We start from the raw sequence: 18,235 nt of genomic DNA on the forward strand, positions 1-18,235 counted from the left end.
AGGTAGCTCTAAAGGAGGAAAGAGGCTGGCAGCAAATTAATGTCAGCAAACTGATTGAAAAGAGGAGCAGTGTCTTGTCAAATTGGAAGTATATCCGGGAAATATTGCTTGCTTATAGTAAATTGTGCACGATGTAGCTGACAGCAGGCTTAGGGATTTGATTTCATAGAAAATATATATTTTGCGTATCAAAGGGTGTCTCCACCTCCCGCCCGCTGGGTTAAGCGCAGGATTTTGCAGCCAGGAGTTGTTAGTACTTGACATTCAGTTCCCCAATGGAGAAGAGCAGGAATTCAGAGCTATGGTGGGCAAGCGGCCAGTGGCGCCTGAACCGGCTGTGGCGACGGTCCTGCAGGACGCAGGTTTCTCTGTGGGACAGCAATGCACCAAGCCAAGAGCTCTATCAGCTTCAGGGCCTCCCCGAGGTCCACGGTGGTGTGTGTGCTGCACCGCCAGTGCTGGGGAAAGCAAAAGGCACTGAAAGGCACTAAGCTCTGAGGGTATTGCACCTGTGAACATCAAGTCAGCAGTGGGGTTGGCTTCGCCTGGCTTTTTAGTGCAGGTTATGGCTGACCTCCTAGAATAATCAGTGAGCTTCTGTAATTACCCCAGGGACATCATGTCGTGGCCATGCCTTTCATCTCTTCCGTCCACCTTGTGGCACAATGCAGCTGCAGCTCTTATAATGGGTCTGAAGTTTGTTATTGGCGCTGCGGTGTTTTCTGTGGCTTTTGTGGCCCCCTGTGCAACAAGCATCGCTGCCTGGTTGCCCGCAGTCTCAGGGGACCCAGTCTGGTGACCCAGATTCTCCCTTTTTTGCCCACTGCTCTTGTTCTCTGGATGCCTGTTACAGGGAGGTGGTTAATGCCCCTTTTGCAGCCTCCTTGCATCTTAATTTTCCTGCCTCCTAAAGGGATTTGGAGCCTTCAGAGGTGGAAGGATGGTGCAGTCCAAGGGCAGAGGACAGATGTCCCTGGAAGGGAAGGTAGGAACACAAACGGAGGGAACGGAGTGTGAAATTTCTGCCCTTCTGTCCCCCCAGCAGCCTGCAGAAAGCAGCTGTTTCCATCGTGTGAAAAGCCGTCCCCGGGCAGGGCAGTTTCCGAAGGTGAGAGGAGGCCCCAGGCGAGGTCTGGGAAGGTGCCAGGGGGTCACAGCCCTGCCCATTGGGCATGCTGCCCGCTCCAGGCCTCTGTTCAACATGATGGGGGAGAAAATCTGAAGGTAACCCCTTGCTGTTGGACCACACAGCACATCTATCCTCTCTCAAGGGCTCTGAAAGAAGTTGTTTTTCTCACCGGCCGTTAAGTAAATGCAGATTTCATGGTCATGCTATAGAAACCACCACAGGGGAAGCAGCCGGGGAAGTTGTTCCTGGCTGGATTTGAAGGTGCCCCTTAGCTGACCCTCTTGTCCCTTACATGTTTCTAACCCAGAACCACCTGTTTTACAGAACAGCTCATTTTTCCACATGTGAGAAAGCCCTCTCCTGCACCAGCAGCTGCTTTCCACGAAAGCCAAAGCTTCGACCGCTCGGTCTCAATGAAGAGCCCACGGGAGTTTCTTGGGATGCTCGCCTCCCTGTCTGCGGCAAGCTCCAGCCTGGGTCGCTCTACATTTTGCTTACCTCAACACCACCCTGGCAGCGTCAGCAGGATGCAGCGAGCATCCCTGCCTGATGGGGTGGGCCATATGAAGCTGCTCCGGGGTGGCTGGGTCTCGTGGGTGGCCAGCGCCCGGCTCAGCCACCCACGGGAGCTCAGCCACCATGGGAGCAGGCTGCAAAGGGCGGTGGGGCGATTTGCCACGTAAACCCCCCTGTGGAGGGAGGAGCATGGTTATTGGAAAGTTCCGATCCTCCTCCCTGTTGGTAGGATACACAACTTTTCCTAAACACAGCCCGTCCAGCTGCATTCCTGAAGCACTCATTCCTTGCCGGCATAGCTCACCCGGAGTGTGGCCAGGAATAGCTCTGCAGCTTTGTGTGGGACCTCTCCCAAATATATCTTTAATTGAACAGGGCCACTTGGCCTGTGTGCTTGAACTCGGACCAGGAGAGAAGTATTGTAATTACTGGTCTTTTTGCCATTTTCTACACAACGCCATCTATTCTTTATCCCTCACATCTATGACTTATAAGCACCACCACTCTTTCAGCTTCATTTTTTGTTTCTTGAGCATCTGATGGATGCTGTGCGTGTACCACTGCCCTCTATTGGGCTGTGCATCTGGCCAGTGCAGGTGGCGGTGAGCAGGGACACCGGTGGAGCCGCCTTCTTGAGTTAATATAGTTAAGACTTGTTGTCGTGCAGCTGGAGGTACTAATTTCTGTCTCTAAAACCACATAGCTGAGATTCAGCTGGCTACTCGTAGCCACAAAGAATGCTTTGCTGGAAGGCCAGTTGCCGGCTTTCTGATTTTTATTGTAAGTCTTGTGATAGCTGGCTTTCTTTTGACAGCCCCAATATCTGGAGCATAGTTTTGGGGTGAGAAGCTCAGCTTTCAGTTTAAACCCAGAATGCACATTTGCAACCCTGACGGTTGCAGAGAGAAGCTGCAAAGTGACTTCCGAGCATGCTCCCGTGGCTCAAAAAATGCAAAATACCCCATGCTTTGGTTAAGAAGACAATCAAAAAGGAATATTATGGTTTTTAAGGCTAAGCTGTGGTCCCTGAGCACTTGGCACTGGCAATCTCAGGGAAAGATGCCAGTGTACCAGGCCTTTTTATTATGGAGAAGCTACCCATAATTTTGAGATCCAGGACTGCAGGGATTTAGGTGTCCTGGAATAGGTGACAAATTCTTCCCTTCACTCCTAGGAAGTGCTGAGAAGGGCACAGCTGCAGTGGTGAGCTCAGCGGGCCACCTCTCAGGCCCAGGACCTTTTAGAGGAGCAGGTAGGAGGCATGAAACCAGGTTGGCTCATTTGCCTTGCCCTGCCTATCACTGCCCACAGGCAACCTTAATGCCAACACTCTTAATATAAATACATACAAGTGAGATATTTTTATAACCCTTTTCTTTTTTTATGAACAGTTACATGAAAGAGGAACATTTTCTGATCAGCCCTCCTGCTGAAGACCACTGCACATCTGAGCTTTTCCCTTCCAGTAGGTAATACGAAGACGTATCTTAGGAGCTTTGGCTTCATCTCCCTCAGGCTTGGTATTGCTCCAGTAGAGGCAAAGACTTTGTGGCTCAGCAACCACAGTGTTTAATCTGCTTTTTTGTGCTTTTCTGTGCTGCGTGGAGACATAATCACAGTGGTCAGTCCTTGCTTTCAACTTCCTCCTTGCTGCCTCGTCATGTTTACATGGTGTGTAGTGTTTTGCAAGCTTCAGATAAACAGAAATAAAAATCAGTGTAGGTTTGCTTTATAAGAGTAACCCCTGGTGTCAACAGCCATTCACTGGTTGTAACCTTTAGCTCTCACACCAAGAAGTGACTTTACAGAAGAAATAAATAGACTTAGGGTTCCCATGTGTCACACTGTTTTCACATGAAAGCATTAACAAACTAAATGCAGCACAGGAATGAAGCAATAAAGCATCTGGACTTTCTTGGCCAGGCATGGAGCAAAGCGTGCCTGATTTTTCCAGGAAGCAAGTGGATTTGCAGAGAAAGTGCCAAGGAGTCACAGCAGCATCATCCCCTCATTACAAGGAGGGGATTTTCAGCACACACTGGGCTGAAATGATGATGGGCAGCTGCTACATCTTTAGGATCTTTTAGTCTTTCTGCAAGCAATGGGAGCCCAACTCCTAGAAGATGCTGGAAAAAGGGAGTCAGCCCAGAGATAGCCCAGGAGCGATACTCTCCAAGGTGTTTTCCATCAGTCCAGAGCTAGTAGCTGTAAGGAAAGGGCACAACACTGGTACCTGCAACAGGAGGAATGAAATCAGAGTTTAAGTCCATTTTTCTTTGGCTGTAGTTACCTCTTTTCCAAGTTTTAGCTGGGAAAGAGGCAGTCTTCTCCTTGTAAAACAGAAAGAAGATCTAAGTAATACCAGATCTATCTTTATGAATATATATCGAGTGGCTTGATTTTTAAATTTTAAAATATATTTAACTATTTATTTAACTATTTATTTAACTATTTATTTAACTATTTATTTAACTATTTATTTAACTTATATTTAACTTATTTAACTATTTATTTAACTATTTATTTTTTTAAATATTATTCAATTTATTTTAAAAGGGGCTAACACTGCAATTACCAATTACTGTGCTGAGTTGCTCATCTCAATGCTTGGCTGATGGGCAGATATTATTCAATTTATTTTAAAAGGGGCTAACACTGCAATTACACAGCCTTGTGCTGAGTTGCTCATCTCAACACTTGGCTGATGGGCAGAAGAATTTTCTGAAGAGTATCACAGGTTCCTTTCCCAAAGGTTGAGGTATGAGCTGTGACAATCCCTCAAAGTCACAAAAAGGCCCCTTTATCCATTGGCAGGGGTTCAGGTGTTTGGGGTTGATGGAAAAAACAATGCACCCCTGCCATAGTAAAATTGGGATATGGGGCTGCAGGACTCTGAGTAACTCAGCAAGCTCAGCGGGCTCATAATTCAGAAGAAGCCCAAGCAGGCCACCTTCATGGCTGGAACATCAATTTTGGGTTTTTTATTGGCAAGAGCTGGTGCACATTAAGAGCCTCGGAGCTCTGCAGAAGCAGTTAGGTGCTCTACCCAGCCACTGCAAATCAATCCTAAAGGGAAAAAAAAGTTATCTGTCATCCTTCCTTGGCTCATGGTAAGATATGTGAGCTGCCACATTACAATTATAGGCCAGTTCAGGAGAAAATTTTGTCCCTCTGATCCAAAATGCATCACCTGGACCAGGACAGGACCTTTCTTCTGTTTTTTGGCAGCTGAGATGCACGATCGCCTGGGTTTAACAAGTCCCCATGCACGAGGAGAGCTGCAGGGACGCCGTGGCTCTGTGCTCTTTGCCTGCACCAGCTGCGGGGTGATGCAATCTGCCTCCCCACTTGTTAAACGAGGTCAGATTACCTTGCTTTTTGCTGGACGTAGGAGTGTGCTCGGGGACAGTTACCGCGGCTCAGCTCACAGGCAGGAAATTGTTAAATTTCAGTCTGTCAGCTGAGTCTGTCCCAGCCTGTTCTTTACGTTGCAGGTCCCTGGGAGCAGGAGTTGCTTTTTTTTCAAAGCTATATTCTCTAATGTGATTTCCTACCCATATTGCATCAAAAAAAAGTGAGTCCTCCTAAGTTTGCATTTAATTTTAAGGTTCTTTTATTCTAACTCACCAGGGGTTTGCCCAGGCTAGGTGCGACACAGTAGCTGTATCAATCTGAGAGTGCAAAATAGTTTCCTCTGCTGCTGCCAGAACAGCTAATTTGGCCTCTGCAGCTGCTGTTGGCAACTTTCCCACTGATATTAGTGGAGCAGGTTTTGTTCTTAAATTTGCAGTCTGTGTCCCTAAGGAATACTTTAGCTTGAAACTCTGTGGTGGTTCAAATGAGGCTTTTTGCTGACGGCTGCAGCGGACCAGTAGTGCTCTTCCTCCAGCCCTGTTGTCTGGAGGCAGAGCTGGTGGCCAAGAAAAAACATTTCCTAGCAGATACCGTGCTCTTTATTGGAGGGTGTTGAGCAGAGTATGCTGACTAATTTTAAAGTGGGACCACTGTAAGTACACTAGCTGGAGCACAAGGAAAGAAAACACTTCTAGATCCAAGTTCAGGGATCAGCTATTCCATCAAGCACGAAACTTGTTCATCTTTCTGTTGAACATCCAACAAGTACTGCAGCAAAACTAATTCCAGATAATACAGTTGAGGTTAACTTAATGGAGAAAAAGCTTGGAAAGCTTTTTTGGAAGGGGATGTGTTGTATATATCTATATATCTATGTCCATTACGGGAAGGACGTTAGCTCTGGTGTGGGAGGGTAATGACATATGGGGCCTAACAGAGGTCTCATCATGTGTCTGTGGAAAATACGTATCATCTAAGGCAGTGTGCGTAGCGTAGGAGAATTAGGAAACCTTGAACAGGTGACAGCTGATTAAACAGCTGAATTTGTAGGTCTCTGCGCTATTTGAAATAGAGAGATACATCATAAGACAGCTACCTACCTTAAACTGCCTGAACCCAGTCTTTTCCTCCTGTTCCCAGGCACTGCAACTTACCTTGTACAAAGCTGTTATTGTTTAGCCTGTGCAGAAACAGCCTTTGTCATCATATCGGAGTCTAACTTCTCCAGCTAAATTAGATCATTGTAGCAGTGTGGACAATATACAACCCTGCCAGCCAGAATGTAAATTTATTACTTTTCCCATAAAACTAATTTCACAATGTTTTTGGAACAAGCCTTCCTGCTCTCTTTTGAATAGAGTGTTTAAGTTGAAGGAAGAAAGAGAAGGCAAATTCAACTTAAAATCTTCAAACCCAAGATCAGCCCCAAAGCGTTCATGTCATCACAATCAGAAGCCACCTTATCTTCTCGTGTGGTTTCACTGTAGCTGAGAGCTTACAAGAATGTCTGATACCATGAGAACAGTTGATCCCTTTTTCATCCTTCCCCGGTGCTGGGATTTGTGCGAGATTACATTCAAATGTATTTCTCAAGAAAAGTCAACTGGGGATACCACTCAACTCCCTTATCTTGATGGATCTTCAAAGCCATCCCCCATCCCAGATACCCAGCCTTATCTGGATATAAACAGAGATTCTCAGTGCATCTCTGGGCCATTTTCCCCACGTGGTCAGACTGTACAATCATCAGCTGTTTCAGCAGCAGAAGTTGGTGTAAAAACAAAATGGCTGAAAGATTTGTAGGCTGTAAAGAAGGGACAAAATGCAAAGCACAGATGGATGCTATTCCCAGAGAGGAGGGGAGTGTGGGGGGAGCAGTCGTGCTCCCTGTTGATCCTCCTTCACTGGGATGCATGGGGTCTGGATGGATCTTCCGAGAGGGCCTTGGGTAAAGACTTCAGGATTTAGATGATGTTAGCTATGCCATGAATTCATGCTCCACCGCACACTGTCAGAAAAACCACAGTTCCCTCTAGAAAGAGGAACCCATTTTCTCTCCCCCCGGGGGCTGAAGTACGGAGAGCAGAGCGTTACTGCACTGATCTGACTAAGCTGACATAATAGGCTTCAAATAAATAAGTCCGAGGCAGACAGTAATTGCAGTAACATGGGCTTAGTGGTGAAAATGCAGATCGCCACAGGTATGCCCCAGCTGTGAAGGGAGGGCATTGTCTCTTCCTTTGCTCCTCGCTACGGGGGACTCCATTTTATAATTTACAATTATAGCTTGACTGGCACCGCAGACCAGAACCAACAGATGAAACGAAACCTGATAGCCCCTCCCTGCTATTAAAATAATATTCCAAAAATATCCCCCTGTTCCCCAGGCATGGATAGCACAAAGGGCAGGAGAGGACATCGCCTCCCAAATTCTGATTCCATCTTTTTTTTTCCCCAGCTGTAGCCTGGTCATGTCCTGACTGTCCATACAATGTGCAAATATTTCTGTCATTAACAAAAGAAAAGAAAAAGGAAAAGCGGCATCCTCTATCAGCAGACAAAAGGTCTGGCTGCAATAATTCCAGCAGGAAAAGGTTAAATTCAACTTTATGACATTTTTCATGAAGTGTCTGCTTTCCAGGGAAACTGTGGGTTTAGAAACATTAAGAATCAGCTGTCATATTGATATTACCTCAGTGTGCCCCAGGAGGCAGGATTTTTTTTCTCTGCTTTTTTATCCTTTTCTATGGACTGTCCTTCTCAGCCACAGAAGGTCTTCTGTGGTGCACCAGCATCAATGACTCTCATAACATACCATTTTCCTTCTCCGGGAGGACAGACTTCAGAGCTTCCTGGGGGTTTTGGTCTTTATCAGTGAAATGGCCCATACGGCTGGCAGCATAAAGTGCATTAACTACAGGTTCCGCAATGTTTAACAGGGATACAAAAAAGTCAGCACTGGAGTTATGCCTCTTCACATGTAAACCTAATTTTCTGACCAACCACATGCATGGTTTTAATTTACTTTATCCTGTACAGGCTATCAGCAGCAGTCAGTCTGGTAGCAAGCTGTTGTGTTTTTCCCCTAGAAAAAGCAACACAGAGGTGATGTACAGGGTCAGGGCTGGGACGAACTAACCTGATGTAAAGGACATTCAAAAGAACATAAAAATGAGCCTGCACATAAAAGCTTTAAGTGGTGCACCACGATTTCTGCAATTAATCTGACGCTGTATCAGTCAGACCATTGATCTGGTTTGCTGGACTAACAGAGGAGGATAAAACTTCAAGTTGGCAGATACCAGAGTTTCGGCCCAGAATTTAGTTCTTGGACTAAATTCCAAGAATTTACAGCTCTGAATGCAGGAGCTCATCCAGTAACTGGTTGATTCCCTCTGCTGGGAAGCGATAAAAGACATCACTTTTACCAGTAAACCAGATGGACTTCTCCCCTCAGAAAACACTCTTGTGAATTTCAGAGGCATCGTGTTATGTGCAGTGTTCATCTCCCTGGCATGTTGGATGAAAATACTTTATCCATAATAATAAGGTAATTGGCTGTAATTTAGCATATTAAGCAATCTGGCCTCAAAAGTCACCAGACAGTGCATGGGAGGATTTAGCCCCTAGTACAGGCAATCACAGTGTGTGTTTTAGTGGTGCAGGTAGTACTAGAACTGCCCCCTCTTGAACAAAATACAACATTATCCCGAGCACACAAGCGGCATGGATCCACCGAGACCAGTATTTGGAGCACAGAAGAATTCTGCTGGTCCTCCATCACCTGTTCCAGCCAACTTTCTTCTTCCCCACCCAGATAAAATGCCCTGCAGATCTAATGGTAGAATTTGGCTCTCAAAGCTAGAAAGCTCCAACTGTAGCCAAAGTAATATCTTAAAATAGAAAGAAAAATGAGAAACCAGAAATGTTGTTTTCCTCTTTCAAAAGTTTCAGTAGGAAGCTAGCAGTGAGAAACCACTGAAATGGCTCTCTCCCAATTACCTCTCCTGATCTGGTCATCGCCTGAAACGCTCAAAAGATCCCTCATCCTAAGGTCCAAAGGGACCTTGATTTCATGCCTGTGGCTCTGGTATCACTGGAAACCACCTTAAGGTAACTGAGCTCAGGATTTGGTCTTTCTGTATGAATCAGTTTTAGGGAAGCTGACAGCTACAAATCCCCATGTTTTTGTTCTGATGAAAACAGCCTGAAGATCTAAATTTAACAGTTGATTTCACAATGCTCATTTTTGACTGTAAGTGAAATAACCCTTGAAAAATAGCTTATAATAGGAAGAGATATATTCTCCGGATGCTGGAAAAGCAAACCAAAAAAGCAAACAGGACAAATTTATCCTCATTCACAATTTAGATCGTTTCTGATGGAAGATTTCTACTTTCTGCTTGGGATCTTTGGATGAATACTGTGAATAAAAATAATGTTAGTTACAGAAGAGATTCATAATTCCTGACCCCATTTCAGAGGAAGACAGAGCACATATCTGTGGTGTTCAGGTCAAGGGAAATGATGCCTGCAGATCGAATCTGTGATGTGAATGTTTTTTCACATGCAGAAACCAGGCAGAATATTTTTCCAAGATGAAAAAGACTCTTCTTCAGGCACACAGTTATTCTAATGAATTTCTCTTTGTAGACAAGTTATCACTTACACTTACCCCACAGTCACATTACTACACTTTAACAATGTAAAGAGAGCGTAGAGTGGATGTAAATTTAATTTATAGTTGAAGAATGGCATAAATCACCTGCACATTATGAGGCGATTTATTGTAAATGAGAATGGGGCCTTTACAGTGAAAATCTGCTCCCAAGAGTGACAAATGGCACCTTCTACTCAGCACTTTGTATTTGAAACAAGGTCTGCTTTCAAATAAGCCAGGATGGATACCAGAGAATGACCTGCGTCTTGCTCCTCCTCGTGCCTTGTCAGCAGTTTACCGGGCTCCAGCCATGCAAATTCATGGAAGAGAGGAAGATGTGCATGTGCCCTTGGAAACAGGATTTTTATTTGGGAACATCCTGAACCTCGGATGCCAGTGGCATTCATCAGTCCAGCACTTAGGAAAATAGTCATTGCACTTATAAACTGAACGCAGCAGAGACCAGCTACTGTGAGAAATTACACAGAGGCTTTTATAATACAGTGTGCCATGTCACAGCCCCTCCAAAACAGGAGATGTGCACCCACTATGGCGCAGGGCCTGCCTTTGGCCACGTCCTACTGTCATCCAGGGGTGACAGAGGTGTCCTCTCTGCCTGTGCAGGTGAACATCTGCATGGACCCCTCTGAGGAACCGTTTGGGAAATGGGTGCCATTGCTGCCGTCCTGGGCCAAGTCCTGGGCCTCCCCTGTCCTGGGCTCCTCAGATTGTCTCCCAGGCTGGTAGGAAGCTCAAGTGTGCAGGGTGACCTGAGGCACCCTCCTCTTGCACTTCCTTGGAGGTGATTGTCCGCAAAGCCCACTCTGGTGGGGGGTGACACCTGCGGTCCACCACCTCTGTGAGCATCTGGAAAAGCTCCTCCTGCATCCCCCAGGAGAGCTGCTGGCGGGAGGGTTGGCCTGCAACACTCGCTGTTGATGTGGCAGGCAGCTGGGTGCGGCCGGATGAGCCACACTCATGGCAGAAGAATGTGACGTGCCTCCCTGGGCTGTGAGGCAGCCTGCAGGCAGGTTCAGCACTGCATCGGCTGCATGGCTGGTGCATTGCTCCATCTGCCACGTGACGGATGAGCAGGTGCTGTGGCATGCCGCTGCTCTTCAGCTATCGGTGGGGCCCATCCGGAGTAGTGGAGGGCTGGTGTCAAGCACGATGTGTGCTCAGATGTCTAGCTGGATGGACCATGAGGCTCTACCTGGGCTATCAGCTCTGCTCTGTGACTGCAGTTAGCTCCTTGGGAAGAGGCAGAGTTTGATAAGCTTCACCAAGAGGAGCTGAAGCGGGGCTGATGTTTGCCCCATTGCCCCATGATGAGGTCTACATAGCAGTCCCACCAGCAGTCCCACTCCCTGTAGCTGTGCTCCATCCTGCTCCTTTACATCCCACTTCTGCTTCAGGTAGGAGTCTGCTCCTCAAGACATAAACAGCAATACAAACAACTCTTTTTATATTGCTCCTTGACCTCAACCATGCCAGTCCCCTGGACCTTTGATTCAGAGCAGACTGCAGCTTCTTTAGTCTGCCTCATGGCTGCCTCAACTTCACTGCTGATGTCCTAATCCTGCTTGGGCTCAAACCTGGCCCTACTCTTTGGGCTTGATTCTATATAGGGCCTTGCCCTATTCATGCTTACCTGAGAGGAGAAGGTCTTTCTCTGTTGGGTCCTCGCTCTTTCCCTGGGGGACAAATTCTTCCCACTCTGATGGACTTGGTGTCTGCCTTGGAGAACCCACAAGCTCAGGTCTGAGCTCCAGCCACCGGCAGCCCCAGGCTGCCATGGGCTGCCTCTTTAGGGCCTGGGAGTCTGGAGTCACTTGACAGTGAAACAGTTGTTCTGGGTATTTCTCAGCTTGTGTTGCCTACTCCTTGTGCTAAACCTACAGTTTAATTCCTTTGAACAGTCTGAGGTGAGGCTGTTAATGAAAATTTAAAAACATAATACCCCATGAGAAACCCCTCATGGTGCAAGGACTGCTTTTGTTGACAAAGGCCAGCTCATTGGCTGGAGTTAATCAGTTCAGCATCAGTTTAGTATCAGTGAGGCTTTGTTGATTTGCACAAGCAGAAGATTTGGCCTCAGCATCCAGTCCATATTATTTTACAGCAGATAATGAATGCAGCATGTCATGCTTGCTTTTCCTACCCTTCACTGAAGCTGCAGTGTTGCTGACCTGAAAACATTTTCCCACTATTAAACTTTCAATCAGGACATAAGTCCTTTTTAAGATGCTGAATGCCACACAATGCTTTCTCCTTGTGTAGGAACAGCTCTGCTGTACCAAGAGGAGGTGTGATCTTGACTTTATGGGATAGAGATTCCTTGTGGCACTGACTCATACACTGTATGTTTGCGCTCATTTTCACATCTTCCTCCTGATCCTGTTTTAGGCTGCGTTTCCATTACTCCTCCACCCTGGGGGAGGAATCCTCAGCCAACACAGCTCTAACCCGGAAACCACAGAGGATGAAAAGACCTTTCATAGCAGTAATGATGCCACGTTCCTCTCCTCTGCAGCTGCATTTTGAAAACAAAAGACCAGGAGGCAAAGTCGCCACCCACAAGCAGAACTTGCAGCTCTGCAGCCGTCGGGGACTGGTGCAAATGGGCCTCATGCAGATGCCAGAGAACATACTTCCTATTGACACCAGGGAACAACAAGAACCGAAACTATAACCTAATCTAGGGTGAGAACAATGTCTATTTTTGCATATTTAGCGAGCATAGACTTGGGCCATGAGCTGAGAATTAGCTTTGCCTACACGCTAAAATCTTCACGTTTGTAATCAGCTATTTGGGTCAATCTATTGTAAAGACTAGGGTATGTCTGCAAAATAAGCTGGTGGATGCACTTCCACTTTGTTGCACCTCAGTAGATAGCCAGGTCTATGCACATATTGGACATGAGGAAAAATTTCTTTACTGAAAGAGTGGTTAAACATTGGAATAGGCTGCCCAGAGAAGTGGTTGAGTCCCCATCCCTGGACGTATTTAAAAGACGTGTAGATGCGGCACTTAGGGACATGGTTTAGTGGGCATGGTGGTGTTGGGTCGACGGTTGGACTCGATGATCTTAGAGGTCTTTTCCAACCTTAATGATTCTATGATTCCATGATTCTATGATATTCCAGTTGCAGTGGCTGTGAAAGATTCCTCATCAAAAGGATAGGAAGACATGTGGAAGCACATCCAGTAGTTAAGGGAGTCTGTTGTTTAACACAAAGTGTAGAAGAACAGGTTGAAGGCCATGCACTGATGACCTCATTTTACTATGGTTCTATGATTCATGATTCTATGATATTCCAGTTGCAGTGGCTGTGAAAGATTCCTCATCAAAAGGATAGGAAGACATGTGGAAGCACATCCAGTAGTTAAGGGAGTCTGTTGTTTAACACAAAGTGTAGAAGAACAGGTTGAAGGCCATGCACTGATGACCTCATTTTACTATGGCGTATTGCTAGGCCAGGTTTAGCTGTGTGCTTCTAGGCTAAAGTGCTCCTTGGGTCTTGATTTTCCAGCATGGATAGCACTTTTGAACTGGCAAAGGGTAGGTGATTGACATCAGACAGAAGGCTTGATTTCATCAAGGCTTTGGCATGCCACTTGCTGGAAAATCTATTCCGATAAGTGCTATCCAGTGTTACTGAATGTGGCACTGAAAGATAAACTAAGTCCCTGCCAAGGAACCGCCACTCTGGACTTGTTTGCTCTCTGCTCGTACAGGCAGACCCGATGTTAGTCATCGATGGGAAGAGGTCAGTGGGACTAGGAAGGGTCTGGCTGCATCTGGCTTTAACTTCTGAAAGCCCCAGCCACATAGCCACAGTGTAATCCTGTAAACTTAGTATGTAAAAATCCAGCTCTTCCTTCTCTTGGACAGGCTCAAGAGCATGAATTGGAGGTAAGCTATGACTTAAAGCTCTATGGTATTTCACGTGCACTTTATGTGCCAGTGCCCACATGATGGGTAGGATGGTGGTTGCTCTCTGTCGTACAGGCAGACCCGATGTTAGTCATCGATGGGAAGAGGTCAGTGGGACTAGGAAGGGTCTGGCTGCATCTGGCTTTAACTTCTGAAAGCCCCAGCCACATAGCCACAGTGTAATCCTGTAAACTTAGTATGTAAAAATCCAGCTCTTCCTTCTCTTGGACAGGCTCAAGAGCATGAATTGGAGGTAAGCTATGACTTAAAGCTCTATGGTATTTCACGTGCACTTTATGTGCCAGTGCCCACATGATGGGTAGGATGGTGGAGAACCAAGCCCAGTGTCCACGTGAGACACTGAAATGTCTATGGGAAGCTTTTCTGAGCTTCCCCAGAGACTGTGTTTCAAATCTTGTACTAATTGTTTTCTTCTTGACCTGCTATGAGTTCACTCCCATAGCTGCCCAGGGCTTGATAATCTCCTCCGGATCGCAGTGCTCTGCTTGGCTTTCTGTCACCGCCTCTGTGTGACCTGTCCTCTGCCAGGCAGAAACCTGCAGGGTCACGCGAGGTACCCGTGCTGAGCTGGAAACACGGGAATGGGTTATTTCTTCTGAGTTGAGTGGACTCCCTAAAATAAGGACCTCATTTCAAATAGCATTTGGCGTGGCTGAATACGTTTGTCTTCTCCAACATGTGAAGTGGGGAAGAGCTATTTTCTCCCCTGCATGGAAAGGAAACAGAAGAACTGAGACACCAATGCCCACATCTATGAAGGTATTTAAGCACTCGCTGGGATCTGCACATCATGGCCAAGTGGTTTGTTGATAGTCACACGCAGTCTGGGACAGCAGGTGCCTAAACCCCGTGTTTCCAAAGTCCTAAGGTACAGCCCTTATCGCAGGGTTGGGTTTCTCCAAAGCTCCTTGCAGGACCATTCCTAGGAAAGGGCTGATGCTGCGGGTGCCAGTTCCTCTGTTTGTCTGACAGTGCCCCATCCCTGCAGACACTTTTCCACCCCGTGCCGTGCAGGCGCCTCAGCAGAGGTTGCTCTCAGCACCCAGCTTCGCTCGTCCCTCGCGGGTGCCACGGAGGAACCACCTGTTGCTCTAAATCTGGCGGCATTTCCTTGTCTCCTCTGCATCCCCATTTCAACTTCTGTAACTACATCTGTGTGACCTGTTCTCTCCTGCTATGTAGAAACTTGGGCAGTCACGTGGGGACATGTGGGGGTCACTTGTACTCCCCTGACCCCGTAAATGTAGAAGGGTCAGTTTATTTCCAGAAAGTATGGTTTACATATGGTTTTCCTTTCATTATTTTAGATGTCAGCTAGAAGGGCCCTGCTTGCTCCCTTCAGCAACAGCAAGTAAATACCCAACCTGTTTAGAAAACCGTAACACTAGAAACCTGGAGAAATCTTTGGATGCAAGATGCATGCTGAACTGTGTCTGACCTTCTGAAGAGAAACATTAGCTTAAAATATTAGTAAATGTTTTTTAGTGAAGATAAAAGAATATTAGAGAAAATATACAAGGCTTGAGGTCAAGGGTCCCTGTGCAGTCTATTTCCCATTGAAATCAAATGGCCAAAATGAGGAGGTCAGCAGAAGTTTGCTTGAATTTGGATTGAGGAAAATAAGGAAAGCTCTTTGCTCACTCCAGGCAGTGCTGTTATCACGATGATCTCGTCATAACAGACTGAGGCCAGGATTTTCAAAAGCAGTTAATTGGTTTGCTTGCCTCGCTTGAAGCATGCTGAGCAGAGCCGATTTTGGGAAGGTGTGAGAAATGGTGGAGCACCAAGGAGCCCCACGCTAGTCCTGGGAGACTTAACCAACGCCCCGAGGCTGCTTTGAAGCATTTGACCCATCTACTGTCAGATCAAAGTCCAGGGGATAAATTAGGGAATTTTGACTTTGACAAGCGCAGATGACACGAACGTTGTTGAGTCTCCTGGGTTGCCAGCTTGGGCATCTCCACGTTGTGTCCCATTTTGTGCCGAGACAGGCACGCAGAGGCCAAAGAATGGAGATGCCTCATGTCAGCTTTAAGATTGCAGGATGAGTTGAGCTTACCAAGACAGGTGGTGAGTGCAGGGACCTAAGGAGTCGTGCTTGGAAGACAAGGTTGAAGGACTCCTGCAGTTCACAAATGCTACTTGGGAACCAGATAGTCAAGTACTGCCAGTTCCTAGGATCAGCTTAAAGTTAATAGAGTGATGGCGGGTGCCCAAACATCCTTGCAATCCTACATTTGCAGGCAGTTTTCATCACAGAACAGACAAAATAAAATGGTTTTTAAAAACAACACACCCTGCAGGTCTCTGTCCTTGCCACTGGGTATATGAAATTTAAACTACAAAAAAAAAAACCCTGACAAAAAAAAGGGAATGGACTCATATAAATAATGTAATTGGAGAACCTTGAAAGTAGCAAGAATGTGTGAGACTGATGCATTTTTATCCTTTTAAAATAAAACAGATGCTGAGGGGAGGTTATAAGAAGGCGTCTCAGAAAGGCTGGTGCAAAAACATTGAAGGAACTGAAAAACTTGCTTTTTCCAAGAGAACAAGCAAGGACCTGGTCCTACAGACCTTGGATGTAGAAACACATGTTATGGAAATGCCATGTTTTGGCATGATCTGAAATTGCAGACTTGGAAATGAAATGAGTGCATGGAGTGCTCCATACATCATTACTCTGAATTTGAAAAAAAAGTTTCAGATGACCTCAAAGGGATGATTTTCATATCTTTGAACTTACTTGGGAGATTGCCCCCAAGCAGAAGAGCCCTTGCTTAAGTAAAAGCATTACTAGTCCATGGGCACGATCCACCTGCAAACCTCGCAAGCGTTTGTGTCCTTTTCATAAGGCCTGTTCTCCCAGTGGGTCTATAACTCTATATTCAATCCATCCTTGATTTCTATGGAAAGCACTGTACAAAAACACATTGTAGGAAAAGGAGGTGGGGGCTAACTTCAGCCCTACTATTTATAAAAGGCTTTTCTTAACACTGGTAGTCTTTAAAGGAGCATTTAAGTTTGGGTTTTTTTTTTTGGGGGGGTAGCCTCAGTCAAAATCAGACCCAAATTAATTTTATAAGTCTTTGTACTTATCCAGCTGATTACCAGTTCATTTAAGATCATCATTATATTAATTTAAAAGCACTGTTTCTATAGGTGTGGTTACTTCCTAAAGAGCAAGTAGCTGCAGTGAGATTGTACAACAGCAGTCTTTGGCAATTCACAAAAGACAGCATTTTTCAGGCTTTAGTGGATTCATTTGCAATGCCCTTGTGGGGTTGGTATCATCCTTATTTTAATGATGTGGCAATGGAGACATAAAAGAAATAACGTTTTACCCACAGTCACTCAGCAAGTCCCATCCTTTCTCACTTGACTGATGATGCCACGTAACTCCACTGCTGATACACGCTGGCAAACTAACTCTCATGTCCACCTTTAGTGATAACCAAGAGTAAAGTATGAAGTAAGGCAAGAAACGATGAACAGAAAGTCCCCTGTAAAGAAGGGACTTGTTTCCCCATGGGTGCACATCCGATTTGTCCCTCCCAGTTTCCCCCATCAAATGCGCTTGCGTGGGTGCCCAGGGAGTCCCACCCATGTGCCAGGCAGGGAGATCAAGGTCTGGCTCCACAGGGATGCTTTGTATTGTCCTAAACGCATAACTTAATCCTGCGAGTGGATAAAAAGCAAAGCAGTGAGGATAATGCACTCTGAGTTTCTGGCTCCTTCCTCTTGGAAGCTGGACAAACTTCCTCTCGTCTCCAAGGAGTTAAATGAGTACGGATCTCAGTATTCTCCTCCCTAGAGTTTATTATGAATTTATTAAAAAAAAATCCAATCCCTTCAGCTATGAAAATTACCCTCATTTGTCTATAAATAGGCTTAACCTCTTAAACTGTGTCAGATGCTGCTGATTCACCAATCTGATCTAGATCTTCAGATGTTCTCTGCTCCTACAGCTCCAGGGCAAATGACTCATGCTGTTTGCAAGTGCCATATCCCACTGAGCCTGGCAGTACCACGATTCTGCTAGCAGTGTGTCTGCAGATTTCTGCTAAAACCTGGGCAGGGATTTTCTCCTGATCAAGCTGAGCTCACCAACATCCTGCAGCCACAAAGCGGTATGTTGTATTTACATGAAAATCCATGTATTTACATTAGTCCAGCCACAAATCAGCAGAGGAGAATGTATTCTAGAATCAAACAAATATGATAAAGGCAAAACCCTACTGATCCATGTAATCCTTTCCCCAGCTGCATTTCCCTTCCCTGGTGACAGTCCTAGGAAGGTCGGTCTGCACTACCTATCACCTTATCTTTGAAATTGCTTTGGAAATATGAAAGGGAAGTGCCAAAGTATTTTCAGTCAATCTGAATGGCTTTTATAGTTTGTTCCTGGAAATCAGAGAGCCCTGAGCTGCCTGAATGTTCTCTCCTCACTCTATAAAGCATTTGTTTTTAAAAGCAGAAGGGATCCACTTTCCCACTTGTGTGCCCGTTCCTAGAGTTGTCCCAAACCTTCTGCTACCTTTCCTGGGCAAGGGGAAAATCTAGATGTTGAAAACCAGGGAAAAAACTCTTCTCCTAAGTATGTTTTAGGGTAACGAT

The 18,235-nt window shown here is 45.9% G+C and overlaps 1 long non-coding RNA gene across 1 annotated transcript; it reads left to right on the forward strand.

Moving 5' to 3' along the window:
• Positions 1 to 909: 909 nt before the first annotated feature.
• LOC103897238 lies at positions 910 to 3,376 on the forward strand. Its single transcript, XR_657476.1, has 3 exons — positions 910 to 985; positions 2,820 to 2,897; positions 3,037 to 3,376. It is a non-coding gene; the product is annotated as an uncharacterized LOC103897238 (long non-coding RNA).
• Positions 3,377 to 18,235: the final 14,859 nt, after the last annotated feature.

The sequence above is a fragment of the Aptenodytes forsteri genome, unplaced genomic scaffold (assembly GCF_000699145.1).
Source record: "Aptenodytes forsteri isolate BGI_AS27 unplaced genomic scaffold, ASM69914v1 Scaffold49, whole genome shotgun sequence".
NCBI classification, from domain to species: Eukaryota; Metazoa; Chordata; class Aves; order Sphenisciformes; family Spheniscidae; genus Aptenodytes; species Aptenodytes forsteri.